The sequence below is a fragment of the Garra rufa genome, chromosome 5, assembly GCF_049309525.1.
Source record: "Garra rufa chromosome 5, GarRuf1.0, whole genome shotgun sequence".
NCBI classification, from domain to species: Eukaryota; Metazoa; Chordata; class Actinopteri; order Cypriniformes; family Cyprinidae; genus Garra; species Garra rufa.
The window spans coordinates 54,305,839-54,320,632 of NC_133365.1; the positions used below are offsets into that span (position 1 = coordinate 54,305,839).

General features: G+C 26.0%; 1 pseudogene; it reads right to left on the reverse strand.

Annotated features, from left to right (window-relative positions):
• Positions 1-855: 855 nt before the first annotated feature.
• LOC141334923 (phosphatidylinositol-3,5-bisphosphate 3-phosphatase MTMR3-like) overlaps positions 856-14,794 on the reverse strand; it is a 14,320-nt pseudogene continuing 381 nt past the window's right edge.

Sequence of the window (14,794 nt, forward strand, 5' to 3'; positions counted from 1 at the left end):
AACAATTTCGACTTTGTATCTCATAATTATGACTTAAGTCAACTTTTTATCTCGTCATTATGACTTAAGTCATAATTTAAACTTTTTATCTCACAATTACGACTTAAGTGTCATAATTTCGACTATGTAAGTCAATTTTAACTTTGTATCTCATAATTATGACTTTTAAAGTCAATTTAGACATTTTATCTCATAATTTCAACTTTTTATCTCTTAATTACGTCTTTAAAGTAATAATTTTGACTATGTATCTCACAATTATGACTTAAGTGTCATAATTTCAACTTTTTAAGTCATAATTTTTACTTTTTGTCTCGTAATTAAAATTGTACCGCTACTAAAAAGTCATAATTATGAGATAAAAAGTTTCAATTATAACTTAAGTAAAAATTATGACTTTTAAAATAACAATTTCGACTTTGTATCTCATAATTATGACTTAAGTCAACTTTTTATCTCGTCATTATGACTTAAGTATGTCATAATTTTGACTTTGTATCTCATAATTATGACTTTTGAAGTAAATTTTGACTTAAGTCATAATTTCAAAGTCCTAATTTAAACTTTTTATCATAATTTTGACTTAAGTATGTCATAATTTCGACTTTGTATCTCATAATTATGACTTTTGAAGTAAATTTTGACTTAAGTCATAATTTCAAAGTCCTAATTTAAACTTTTTATCATAATTTTGACTTAAGTATGTCATAATTTCGACGTTGTATCTCATAATTATGACTTTTGAAGTAAATTTTGACTTAAGTCATAATTTCAAAGTCCTAATTTAAACTTTTTATCATAATTTTGACTTAAGTATGTCATAATTTCTTTTTATCTCGTAATTATCTCGACTTTTTAGTTGCGGTATATTGTGCTTTGTCACCTGTAAACGACAGCCGGGATCCTCTTCCATGATCTGAACGCCGCCACGTTCTCCAGCTCTTGGTCGGTGACGGCAGCAGGCACGATTATTTGCTCTGGGTAACTGGCACAAAGCCTGCGGGATCAGAAACGCATGCGTGTCATGATGAAGCTCTTGTGTCTGCTGCTGCGAGGAGGTTTGTGTGTTTCTGGTTTTCACCTGTAGTTGCTGTTGATGTTGGAGATTCTCCAGGCACTGTGTGTGTCCAAGCCCATCCTCTCCAGCTCTCGCTTGAACCTCCGCTGATGTCCTCCTGCAAACACACACGAGATTTAGGCTTTCAAATCATGTGAGTATTGACTTTGAACTCACACCAGATTTACAAAACACAGTTTGTTTGTGTGGATCTTGCATCAAGCTCGACATGAACGCCAACATTGCAAAACATTGTTTTGATAAGCAGAATTAGTGCCAGTGTTCTTTTAGTATTATTCATAAAGTGCATACTATATACTGGTATGTATTAGTACTACTTATAGATTTTTATTAATATTTAAAATCAGCTCTTATTTTTATATTTTAGTTTTAATTTTAATTGAAAGCTTTTAACTAATTTTAGTTATTTTAATACATCAGTTGAAACTAAATAAATATGAGAAATGCTTTCATTGCAACGTTTTAATAATAATAAATATATGATAAACATGAAATATTAAAAATAATATAATATTTTTTCAAATATTTATAATGGTATTATTATACAAGTATATTTTTTAAATTTTTAATTTATTTCAGTAAATGTTTGTTTTATTACAAGGATTTTTTTTAGTAATTTTACTATGTGCTTTTGTCATTTGTATTAGTTTTATTTATTTATTTTTAATTTAACTACTTAGGTATATTTTTATTTTTTTTCCCAGTTTTAGTGCTTCACCTTAAACTTAAATTTAATTTTTTTATGACATTTGTAACTTTGATTAGAAAATTGTAATATTTGTATTTTATTTTAGCTTTATTTCAATTAACAAAGAATTTATTTTATAAATTGTTGTTAAATTCAAGAAGTTTCATGGTTTTAATAAATACATCCATTTAAGTGACATGCTTTATTAATAATATTATTTAATAAATAAAACAAAATTCAGACAAATTAAAAATAAAACAAATATATATATATATGATAATAAACTGTTTTAATAAACTGGTTTCAATTAATTAGTTAATTCAATTAACATATTTTTGTTTCTAAAATTGTAAAATTGTACCAATACAAAAATCCAGAACTAAATTGAAAAACAAAAATTGAGAAAAATTTAAATGGAAAATACATAAAACAGAAATAAAATGTAAATTTTAGGGCCCTTAAATTTTAAATAAATCATTGTTAAAATGTGTAAATTTGATGGTTTCAATTAATTAGTTATTGCAATGAACAAGCTTTTTTGTACTAAAATGTAATTTTGCCAATAAAACACAATCCAGAAAAAAAGTAATTTAATAGCTTTTGTTTAAACAAAACAGAATCCATAATAAAAATAAAAATGAAAAACAAAAATCTAGAAAATTCAAATAAAAATAAAAAACATAATTTTGGAAAAAATAAAAATAAACAGTAATCCAGAAAAAATTAAATGGACATTACAGGGCCCTAAAAATAAATAAATTGATGTTAAAATGTGTAAATTTGATGGTTAAAATTAATTAGTTATTTCATTTACCAATAAAACAGAATCCAGAAAAAATTAAATGGAAAAAAAAAATTAAAATGTAATAGCTTTTGTTTTAATTAACGATGACAATCCTGCCTAGCAAGTGCAAATAAAATTTAAATGCATTTTTTTGATCAATTTAAGACATTTAAAAAAATAATACATTTAACAAAAAATAAATAAATAAATGTCACACAAAACAACATTATTATTGTTATTGTTGTAGTTTTGTGGTGCTTTTTGTCATTTTTAGAGCTCAACAGCATCCATCCTCATTTACTTTCACTGTATGAGAAAGAGCAGCATGAACATTTTTCTAAACATCTTCTTTTTCTTTTCTGTTCCACAGAAGTAAACCAGTTTAAAGCCAACCACTTGTAAAACCTAAATGTCCAGCTCTGAAATGTGTGTACCTGCACGGCAGATCCCATCATGCACCTCTCTGTCCTCCGCCGTCACGCTTGCGCTACACGAGAGGAAGGCGAAGGCGAAGAGCTCCTCTAAACGCGACGGCGGCCGAACGACTGCACTGATCCTCCTCAGCCAATCCTGACACTGCTCCGCCGACAGGAAGTTACACCTGAACACAGATCGGACAAACCCTGCAGGTTACCATTTAATGATGATACACTTTACTAATAAACATGCTATTATGCTCGATTCATCAATGCACATTATTTATTTGATAAATAAAATTATTTAGAAAAAAAAAGCTCCTAATTGCAACACAAAAGTCAGATTTGTGAGATAAAAAGTCACAATTGACTTTTTATTTTTGTTTTGTTTTTTATATATAACTATTTAGGTTCAATATATTTTTAACTTTTATTTTTTTTTATTATTATTTTTATTTCTTTTTTCAGTTTATTTATTCTTTTATTTATTTACCAGTTTTAGTGCTTTAGCTTAAACTTATTTAATTTAAAAATTAAAAACAAAAATTTAAATTCTAATATTTATATTTCATTTTGGCTTTATTTCAATTAACAAAAATATTTTCATTAGTATTAGTTACGACCATGACAAGTTTGAGACAATTTAAGACCATTTTAAATAATAAAGTCCTTAAAATGGATTTATGATTTATATTCTGTTTTACATTTTAACCAATTATAAAACCTTCAATAAAAAAATAATTTTTAGGGCCCTATCATTTAGATTTTATGTTTACCATTTTTTAAAATTAAGTTTTAGTAACAAAAAAGCATGGTCTTTGAAATAACTAATTAATTAAAACCATCCACTTTACACATTTCAACAACAATTTATTAAAAGATTAACAAAACTTACATTTTTAATAAACTGAACTTTTGTTTTATTGGTTAGAAATTTTAGCAATAAAGAAGCTTCTACAAAACTTCTACAATTTGACAACAATTTATTAAATTTTTAGGGCATTTTTTATGGGGGAAAAAAACTTAAATTGTGAAATGCAAAGTCAAATGTGAAATTGAATTGTGAAGTATAAACTCAGAATTGCAAAATACAAAGAAAGATAAAAAAAAGTCAAGCAATTCAAAGAAGAAAGTTAAGTTAAAAATGCAAAATTGTGTGATACAAACTTATATAGTTTGACTTGTGTGAGTTGTGATATAAAAATTGTTTTTATTTGTTTCATTCTGTGGCAAAAACAGGCTTCCATGTATTATTTCAAAGACAAACAGTTTGTCTTTTTATAATGTGTCATACATTTTCCTAATGCCCAATGCAGCAGTGAGGATATTTGTTAGTCAAAGCAGACGTACCTGATGAGCTTACAGTCTTTACAGGTGAGATGCAGCTGCGTCAGTTCCCGACACTCCACACTTTCAATCAGCTGCAGAGGAACCTGAACACAATCACAGAAAACAACAAAAACATCACATCATTTTTAAGCCCATTATTTATTATTTTTAATTCGTACGGACAATCAGTGTTATTTTAGTGTCACTGAGTTAGTTTTATTTAATTTTTTTTTATTTAATATTTTCCATTTTTATGTAAATCTTTATTTTTGTGTGTAGTTTTCTTTTAATTTTTAAAATATTTAACATAATATTTAAAAAAAAAAATTTAATTTAGTTTTATTTGTATATTTTCCATTTTCGTTTTAATTTTGTGTATTTTTTTCAGTTTCCTTTGATGTTTTTTTTAAATATATTTATTGCCGCTTTAGGTATTTTAAACATTGTTACACTAAATTAACTGCTATAGAAACATTCTAGATTTTTCTTTTAATTTCAAAAATATTTAAAGTAATATTTTTAATTTGGTTTTCTTTAATGTTTAATTTATTGTCGTTTTAGGTATTATAAACATTGTTTCCAGAGCAGTTTTCCTTTAATTTGTTAAATATTTAAAAAAATATTTTTATTTAGTTTTTACTTATAATTTTATTTTTTTTTTATATAAAAAAATAACATTTATAACTTATATAGTTTGACTTGTGATATCTAAACATATTTTAATAACATTTGGTTTTATTTTTTAATTTTCTTGTTAATTTTTTTTTATTTTATATATTTTTATTTTTTATGTTTTCTTTAATGTTTTTTAAAATACATTTATTGCCGTTTTAGGTATTTTAAACATTGTTACACTAAATTAAAACTAGAATGTTTCCACAGCAGTTTTCTTTATTTGTGTATATATATATATATATATATAATTTTTTTTTTTTTAATTTGGTTTCCTTTTAATATTTTACATTTTCATGTTATTTTGTGTAATTTTTTATGTTTTCTGTAATGCTTTTTAAAAGTATATTTGTTGCGGTTTTAGGTACTTTAAACATTGTCACACTAAATAAAACTAGAAATGTTTCCATTGTAGTTTTCTTTACTATTTGAAAAAAATTTACTATTTTTTTTACTTATAATTTTTTTAATTAAAACATTTTTTTAAATATTTTATTTTCAGTTAAAATTTGTTTTATTAAAGTAACAGAAATGTTTACTTAGTTTTAAATGTATTCATTTGAATTTGCTGACCTTCCAAAGATCTAAAATAGAATTTGCTCATATTCAAACTTCATGTCTGTAGAGCATTTGTATATTTTGAAATGAATTTGATGAAAGCTGCAGCTGCTTTATGATCTGTTGTGCTGATATTTCAATCTTTTTAATGATCTTTTCCAGATTCTATGCTAAGAGTCTTCATTTGTGCTCCACAGAAGAAAGCAAGCCTAAATGAGGGTGAGTAAACGATGACAAGAGTTTGTTGGATGAACCTGAAATGGTTTATATTATGCAACGTCACAACTGGGAACAATAACATTCAAACTATGCGTCAAATTAAAACTAATTATGTGCTTTGTAAACCACAATAAAGGCAACAATGGATCATTTTAAAACAAGAACATTGAAACTGTGAACAAACAAGTGTACTTCGTGACAAAGACTGTATCAGGCACTGAGTATGTATATTAAATACTGTTCAAGTGGTTTACTTTATTCATTTGATTAATAAAATCAGAGTGAGACAGCAGAGACTCCGCCCACAGGTTCTTCTGATTGGCTGTGATTAGTGATTGACATTTTGGACAGACCAGTTGCTCATCGCTGCAATCTTATCAAATCGTGTCTGGTGCGAACACTGTTCTGGTTCAGATAGTCAGATAGTCAGGTGCTGTTGTGTGTAAGAGAAACACTCACATTGATGACATTGTCTTGTAGTTTGATGTGAAGGCGGTAGCTGGTTAAGGCAATGACAGACTCCTCTGCTCTCCCCACATGTTCCACACTCTCGCCATGCAGCAGCGGGAACGGGATCTGCCGTTACACACACTGTTATCAAATCAGGTTTATCACACACAATTATTTGAACTTTTTGCACTTTGCTGGATTCTCTTTTAATGCTTAAATTTTATGCATCAAAAATGGATTCAAGTAATCAAGAAATGGATATATTCAAAAAGCTTCTTTTTTTTTTTAAATGATCAAAAATGTAAGTAATAAAAAAACAGAAATACTCAAAGCAAAAAAACTAAAATCATCAAAAAATGAATGAAGTAATTAAAAAAATTAAAATACTCAAAATGCAAAAAAAACCTAAAAGCATCAAAAAATGAATGAAGTAATCAAAAAATTAAAATACTCAAAAAGAAAAAAATTCTAAAAGAATCAAAACTTGAAGTAATCAAAAAATAGAAATACTCAAAATGCAAAACAATTCTAAAATCATCAAAAAATGATTGAAGTAATCAAAAAATAGAAATACGCAAAAAGAAAAATATTCTAAAAGAATCAAAACTTGAAGTAATCAAAAAATAGAAATACTCAAAATGCAAAACAATTCTAAAATCATCAAAAAATGATTGAAGCAATCAAAAAATAGAAATACTCAAAATGCAAAACAATTCTGAAATCATCAAAAAATGATTGAAGTAATCAAAAAATAGAAATACGCAAAAAGAAAAATATTCTAAAAGAATCAAAACTTGAAGTAATCAAAAAATAGAAATACTCAAAAAGAAAAAAAATTCTAAAAGCATCAAAGGTTGAAGTAATAAAAAATGGAAATACTCAAAGCATTTTCTTTCTAAAATCATTAATAACTGAAGTAATCAAAAAATGGTGGTACTTAAAAAGCAAGACATTTTCTAAAATCATAAATTATTGAAGTAATCAAAAAAAAGAAAATACTCAAAAGCAACTGATTTTCTAAAAGCATCAAAAATTTATTAAAGTAATCAAAAAAATAAAATACTCAAAAAACAAATACAATTCTAAAATCAGTAAAAAAATAAGTAATCAAAACATGGAAATACTCAAAATGCAAAAAAAATCTAAAATCATAAAAAAATTGAATTAATAAAAAAAAATAGAAATACTCCAAAAAAAATCTAAAAACATCAAAAGTTGAAGTAATAAAAAAGGAAATACTCAAAGCATTTTCTTTCTAAAATCATTAATAACTGAAGGAATCAAAAAGCAAGACATTTTCTAAAATCATCAAAATTGATTAAAGTAATCAAAAAAGCAAATGAAATGCTAAAATCAGCAAAAATGATTAAAGTAATCAAAAAATGGAAATACTCAGACAGCAAACAAAAATAATCAAAAAATGATTGCAGTTCTAAAAAAAATAGAAATATTTAAAAAGCTATTTTTTTAATCTTCAAAAAATTTAAGTACTCAAAAAGCAAAACAATTTCTAAAATAATCAAAAAATTACTGAGGAAATAAAAATAGAAATACTTAAAGCAAAAAAAAAGGAAATACTTAATAAGCAAACAATTGTAAAATCATCCAAAAATTAGAGATTGATGTTATCAAGAAATGGAAATTCCTTACAAATATTTTTTGTTAGTATTTATTTTTTATTAGTTGTAATTATTATTAATAAAAACGTTTTAAAAAGTGTTTAATTAATATTATTAATATTTCTAATATGTATTATTATTATATTACCATATTATTATTAAATACCATCCTAGGACATCCCATGTTATACTGTACATTTTATTTTTATACCTGGATTCTGTGATTCTGCTCTCATTTTTCACATTGCAATATTCATAAGGCTTCACATTACCAAAAATGTCTTAAAGAGGAGCTTAATGAACAATGAAAACATACTGTAACTCAAGACAGGACAGATATTATTATTATTATTTATCTAAAGCGTAGTGATACCTGCTCGTCCTGCTGTACGGGGCTCCCATGGGCCTCCAAACTCTGCTGCAGCTCTTCAACCTTCAAAACACAAGCATGGTGTTTGAGAAAAGCCATCAGCAGTGATGTGAGAGCAGTATAAAAGCTCATGTAAAGCAGGGTTAGAGGTCTTACCATGACCCCGGGACGAGCGGGCAGAGAGGATCACAGTCCCACAGACGGCAAACGCACCGACCGACCTGAGAGACGCAAGACAAACATTTACTACAAGATCTGAAATCACTCAGATGATCATTTAGATACTAGTTTTCTAGAATTTATTTTAGATTATAGATTTATTCACATTTTTTGGCTGGTGCTTTTAAAAACAGGACTGAACTGCTGATATCCAGTGACACAATGAAACATTTCATCATCTGTTGCTGAATCATGCCGATCGTTTCAAAGCAGATCAATACAGTGACGCTGTTATATGAGACTGAACCTATAGATCTTATGGATTTACCTTAAACAGCACTTCAGTGATTCTACACTAGAGGAGTAAATCTAACCCCAAAACAATAATCAATTATGTTTTACATGAAGAAAATGAAGACTGTTTTAGTACCATCTTTATTTTCAAGTCAATGCAAACTCTCAATGTCGTAAAACTATAATAATATATATCTATGATATAACAGGGTCATTAATTGAAAACTAAAATATATATTGCATTAAATGCTCATTTTCATGTTGTTTACCTTTTACTAAAAAACTAAAACTAATTAATAAAAACAATATAGACATAAATAGAAAACAAAAATGTAAAAAAAAAACTAAAAGTAACAAAATATAAATATAAAATATTTATAATATATAAAATATAAAAATAAATATAAAATAATATTAATAAAACTACAATATCTCAACGATACTAAAAAAACTGTATTATATAAAATAAAATAATATACAATCATGTTCTAATAAATCAAAAATAAAAACTGAAACAAAATAAAAATTGACTGAAATATTAAAACATTTTATTTCAGTTTTTAATTTTCATATCGTTTAACTTGATGTACTAAAAAACTAAAATTAAAATTAAAATAATGAAATATATATATATATATATATATTACAAAAAGGTGAAAAAAGCACAAATTACTAAACGTAACTAAAATAATGAAAATATGAAAGTATAAACTAAATGTATTACATAAATATAAAAATACATTCTTAAAATATGAATAATAACTATAATAGCACATATTCTATTTAATCAGCACAAAAAACAAATATCTTCATGATATATAAATACTTTACCATTTAAATATATACTTTTTGCATAAAATGCAAATTGCAATTAAATGCTCATTTTCATGTTGTTTACCTTTTACTAAAAAACTAAAACTAATTAATAAAAACAATATAGACATAAATAGAAAACAAAAATGTAAAAACAATTACTAAAAGTAACAAAATATGAATATAAAATATTTATAAAATATAAAAGTATAAATTCAAACATAAATATAAAATATAATAAAATAATATTAATAAAACTATAATAATATCTCAACGATACTAAAAAAAACTGTATTATATAAAATAAAATAATATACAATCATGTTCTAATAAATCAAAAATAAAAACTGAAACTAAATAAAATTTGACTGAAATATTAAAATATTTTATTTCAGTTTTTAATTTTCATATCGTTTAACTTGATGTACTAAAAAATTAAAATTAAAATAATGAAATATATATATATATATATATATATATATATATATATAACAAAAAGGTGAAAAAAGCACAAAAAATTACTAAACGTAACTAAAATTATGAAAATATGAAAGTATAAACTAAATGTATTACATAAATATAAAAATACATTCTTAAAATATGAATAAAAACTATAATAGCATATATTCTATTTAATCAGCACAAAAAACAAATACCATCATGATATATAAATAATTTACCATTTAAATATATACTTTTTTGCATAAAATGCAAATTGTAATTAAATGCTCATTTTCATGTTGTTTACCTCGATGTACTAAAAAACTAAAACTGAAATAAAAAAAAATAAAAAATATACATATATAGTAAAAAAATATACAAAAAGTAACTAAATTAAAACTGAACATAAAAGTATAAACTCAAACATAAATATAAAAATAAAATCTCAAAATATTAATAATAACTATAATAGTATGTTCTATTAATCAGCACAAAAAACAAATACCATCATGATTTATAAATACTTTACAATTTAAATATATATTTGTTGCATTAAATGCAAATTGCAATGAAATGCTCATTTTCATGTTGTTTACCTTGATGTACTAAAAACTAAAACTGAAATAAAAATAAATAAAGAAAAATAGACATATATATAGAAAACAAAAATGTCAAAAAATGCACAACAAAATTACTAAAAGTAAACTGAAAATAATAAAACAATCATCTAAAAGTATAAAGTGTTAACATAAATATAAAAATAAAATCTCAAAATGTTTATAAAAACTATAATAGTACATATGTTCTATTTAATCAGCACAAATAAATTAATAAAAACAAATACTGTCATAATATAAAAATTCAGTTTTTTGCATTTTAATGCATATTTAATTCATATATAAAGTCAACAATGCAAAAATGTTCAATGAAATAATTATTACATTATATTGCCCTTATAGGAACATTTTTGGCTTATTTTTTTGCATTGAAATATGTCCTGACCTTGACATTGTCAGACTTCATTATGACAACAAAGCACATGACAAAGAGATTTATAAATGATTTTACAGGAGTCAGGTAAGGTCTCGCCGATCACAGAGACGTAACTGCAATACATCTTATCTTATCTTCAGAAAAATACAACAAAAACATATAACAGATTTTCATTAATACAATGCACATGAAATGAAACTGCACGATGAAAGCATTAGTTTTCCTTTGCTAACAACCTCAAAATCTGATCAACTATGCAAGTGAACTAAGTCTTCATCTGTAACACACCTGCACTAACATGCACACATTCCATGCACTGCATTTCTGACACATGATATTATAGTAAAGGTCTACAGACCTGCTTCTGGATCTGAATCTGTGTTGAGAAGACGCTCTGAGAAAGAAAAACTCTGCAAGAAAGACAGGTTAAAAAAAGACATTAAAAGAAAATTAAAAATGCAACATAATCAGATCATGTGACAATGCAACACACTTTCATTTATCACTGCATCGCATACTACTTGAGGAAAAACAGGAAGCAGAATAACGCAACAGAGAAGTTTCAAAACAATGACAGAAGATAAGTCTTGCATTATGAAAACGTAAGGCTTCATATGTTGCATTTAATGAATTTCTGCTCTGATTTTAGACCTTTTAAGGCTTAAAAACTTTTTAAAACCTGCAGAAACTCTGATTAATGTGTGTCAGATTTTCAGAAGTAAAGTAGGCCATGATCAGAATTCACAGTCCACCAATAATAAACAAGAGGGTGGATTACAAATAAAACAGGTTTTGAAGGACAGGTCAAACCTGAGCAGCATTATGGTTCAAACACACACATGCGTGGCTATTCATGCTGATGGGAATGTACACTAATCAAAGAACATGCAAAGAAAGGTCATGCAAACAAAAGCCTTGTTGTGCTGTTCCTGACAAGCTAATATTAACTGACAAACCACATATAATGATAGATATGTTATCATGGCTTTCAACAGCTCAATCCTGCGGGAACAAATTTGCTCAAAGTGTTTTAGTATTGCAAGAGCGTCTAATCTCACAATAATCCATTTGCAGAAGTTTTTGATTTTCAATGTTTTTTTTAAAGAAGTCTCTTTTGCTGCCTAAGCCTGCGTTTTTTTTATTCAAGGTACAGCAGAAAAGTAAAAAATGTGAAAAGTTTTTACTATTTAAAATAACTGCTTTCTAATTGAATATATTTTAAAGTGTAATTTATTTCTGTGATCAAAGCTAAATTTTCAGCATCATTACTGCAGTCTTCAGTGTCACATGATCCTTCAGAAAGCATTCTAAGATGCTGATTTGCTTCTCAAGAAACATTTATTATTATTATCAATATTTGAAACAGTGAAGTACATTTTTTCAGGATTCTTTGATGGAAAGAAAGATCCAAAGATCTGCATTTATCTGAAATAAAAAGATTTTGTGTATATATATATATATATATATATATATATATATAAATCATAGAAATATTTTTTTTTTATTTAGCAAGGATGCTTTAAGTTATGGAAGCCCGTTTCCACCACTCAATAAAAAATAAAAAAGGTAATTACAACTTTTTAGCTCACAATTCTGACTCTCTTACTCTTAATTTTTTTCTCAGAACTGTAAGATATAAACTCTCAATTGCAAGTAATAAAATCTGAATTGCTGGATATAAAGTCAGAATTGCAGGATATAAACTCACAATTGCGAGTTATAAAGTCCAGTTATGACTAATAAAGACTAATATGTTCACAGAATTGCTAGTTTATATCTAACAATTCTGACTTTAATTTACAAATGTGAGTTTATATAATTGCGACTTTACTTATATAATGCAATTCTGACTTTTTTTTCTCAGAATTGTGAGATATAAAGTTCAGTATTCGCAATTGTGAGTTCATATCACACAATTGCGACTTTATTTCTCAAAACTGCGAGTTTATATCATGCAGTTCTGACGTTATTTCTCAGAATTGCGACTTTATATCAGATTTCAGATTTTATTCAGCGGCAGAAACAGGCTTTCATAATAAATTGATCAAAAGTAATGAAGACATTTATGTTACAAAAGATTCCTATTTCAGATAAATGCTGTTCTTCTGAACTTTCTATTCATCAAAAAAGCTGTTTTCAGCATAATAATAATAATAATAAATGTTTTGAGCAGCAAATCGGAATATTAGAATGATTTCTGAAGGATCATGTGACACTAAAGACTGGAGTAATGATGCTGAAAATTCAGCTTTGCTCACAGAAATAAATTACACATTAAAATATATTCAAATAGAAAGCAGTTATTTTAAACAGTAAAAATATTTCAGAATTTTACAGTTTTTGCTGTACTTTGGATTAAATAAATGCAGGCTCAGTCACTTCTTTAAAAAAAAAAAAAAAAAGAATTGCAGGATATAAACTCACAATTGCAAGTTATAAAGTCCAGTTATGAGCTGAAAAAAAAAGACTAATATGTTCTCAGAACTGGAGTTTATATCTAACAATTCTGACTTTAACTCGCAATTGTGAGTTTATATTATTGCAACTTTCTTTATTTGTATTATGCAATTGCAACTTTATTTCTCAGAACTGCGAGTTTATATCATGCGATTCTTACTTATTTTTTCAGAATTGTGATTTCATTCAGTTTTTATACAGTGGCAGAAACTGGCTTCCATATTAAATTGATCAAAAGTGATGATTTAGACATTTATAATGTTACAAAATATTTCTATTCATCAAAAAAAAAATACTCAGCTGTGTTCAGCATAATAATAATAATTAATGTTTTTGAGCAGCAAATCGGAATATTAGAATGATTTCTGAAGGATCATGTGACACTAAAGACTGCAGTAATGATGCTAAAAATTCAGCTTTGATCACAGAAATAAATTACACTTTAAAATATATTCAATTAAATATTAAATAGTAAAAACATTTCAGAATTTTACAGTTTTTGCTGTACTTTGGATTAAATAAATGCAGGCTCAGACACTTCTTTAAAAAAAAAAAAAAAAAAAAAGAATTGCAGGATATAAACTCACAATTGCGAGTTATAAAGTCCAGTTATGAGCTGAAAAAAAATACTAATATGTTCTCAGAACTGGAGTTTATATCTAACAATTCTGACTTTAACTCGCAATTGTGAGTTTATATTATTGCAACTTTCTTTATTTGTATTATGCAATTGCAAATTTATTTCTCAGAACTGCGAGTTTATATCATGTGATTCTTACTTATTTTTTTCAGAATTGTGATTTCATTCAGTTTTTATACAGTGGCAGAAACTGGCTTCCATATTAAATTGATCAAAAGTGATGATTTAGACATTTATAATGTTACAAAATATTTCTATTCATCAAAAAAAAATCTACTCAGCTGTGTTCAGCATAATAATAATAATAAACGTTTTTGAGCAGCAAATCGGAATATTAGAATGATTTCTGAAGAACACTAAATGTGACTGCAGTAATGATGCTGAAAATTCAGCTTTGATCACAGAAATAAATTACACTTTAAAATATATTCAATTAAATATTAAATAGTACAAATATTTCAGAATTTTACAGTTTTTGCCGTACTTTGGATTAAATAAATGCAGGCTCGGTGAGCAGAAGAGACTTCTTTTTTTTTTTTAAACATTATATATCTAACTGTTCAAAAACTTTTGACTGGTAGGGTAGGTCAGATAAAGACAGCAACCTGTCCTGCACTTATTTTTTTCACTATTGTCTCTTGTTCAACAGATCTGTTGTGCATTAAAACCTAGTGAGCTGCCTATCTAGACAGCAGTTTTGTGCATGTAGTGAATTGTCAACGTACTCTAGCTGACTCTAAACGTACTGATGATGCATAAAAAGGCAGTAAACCAAGTATGCTGTCTAAACATATGCACTAGATAGTGTACCAGC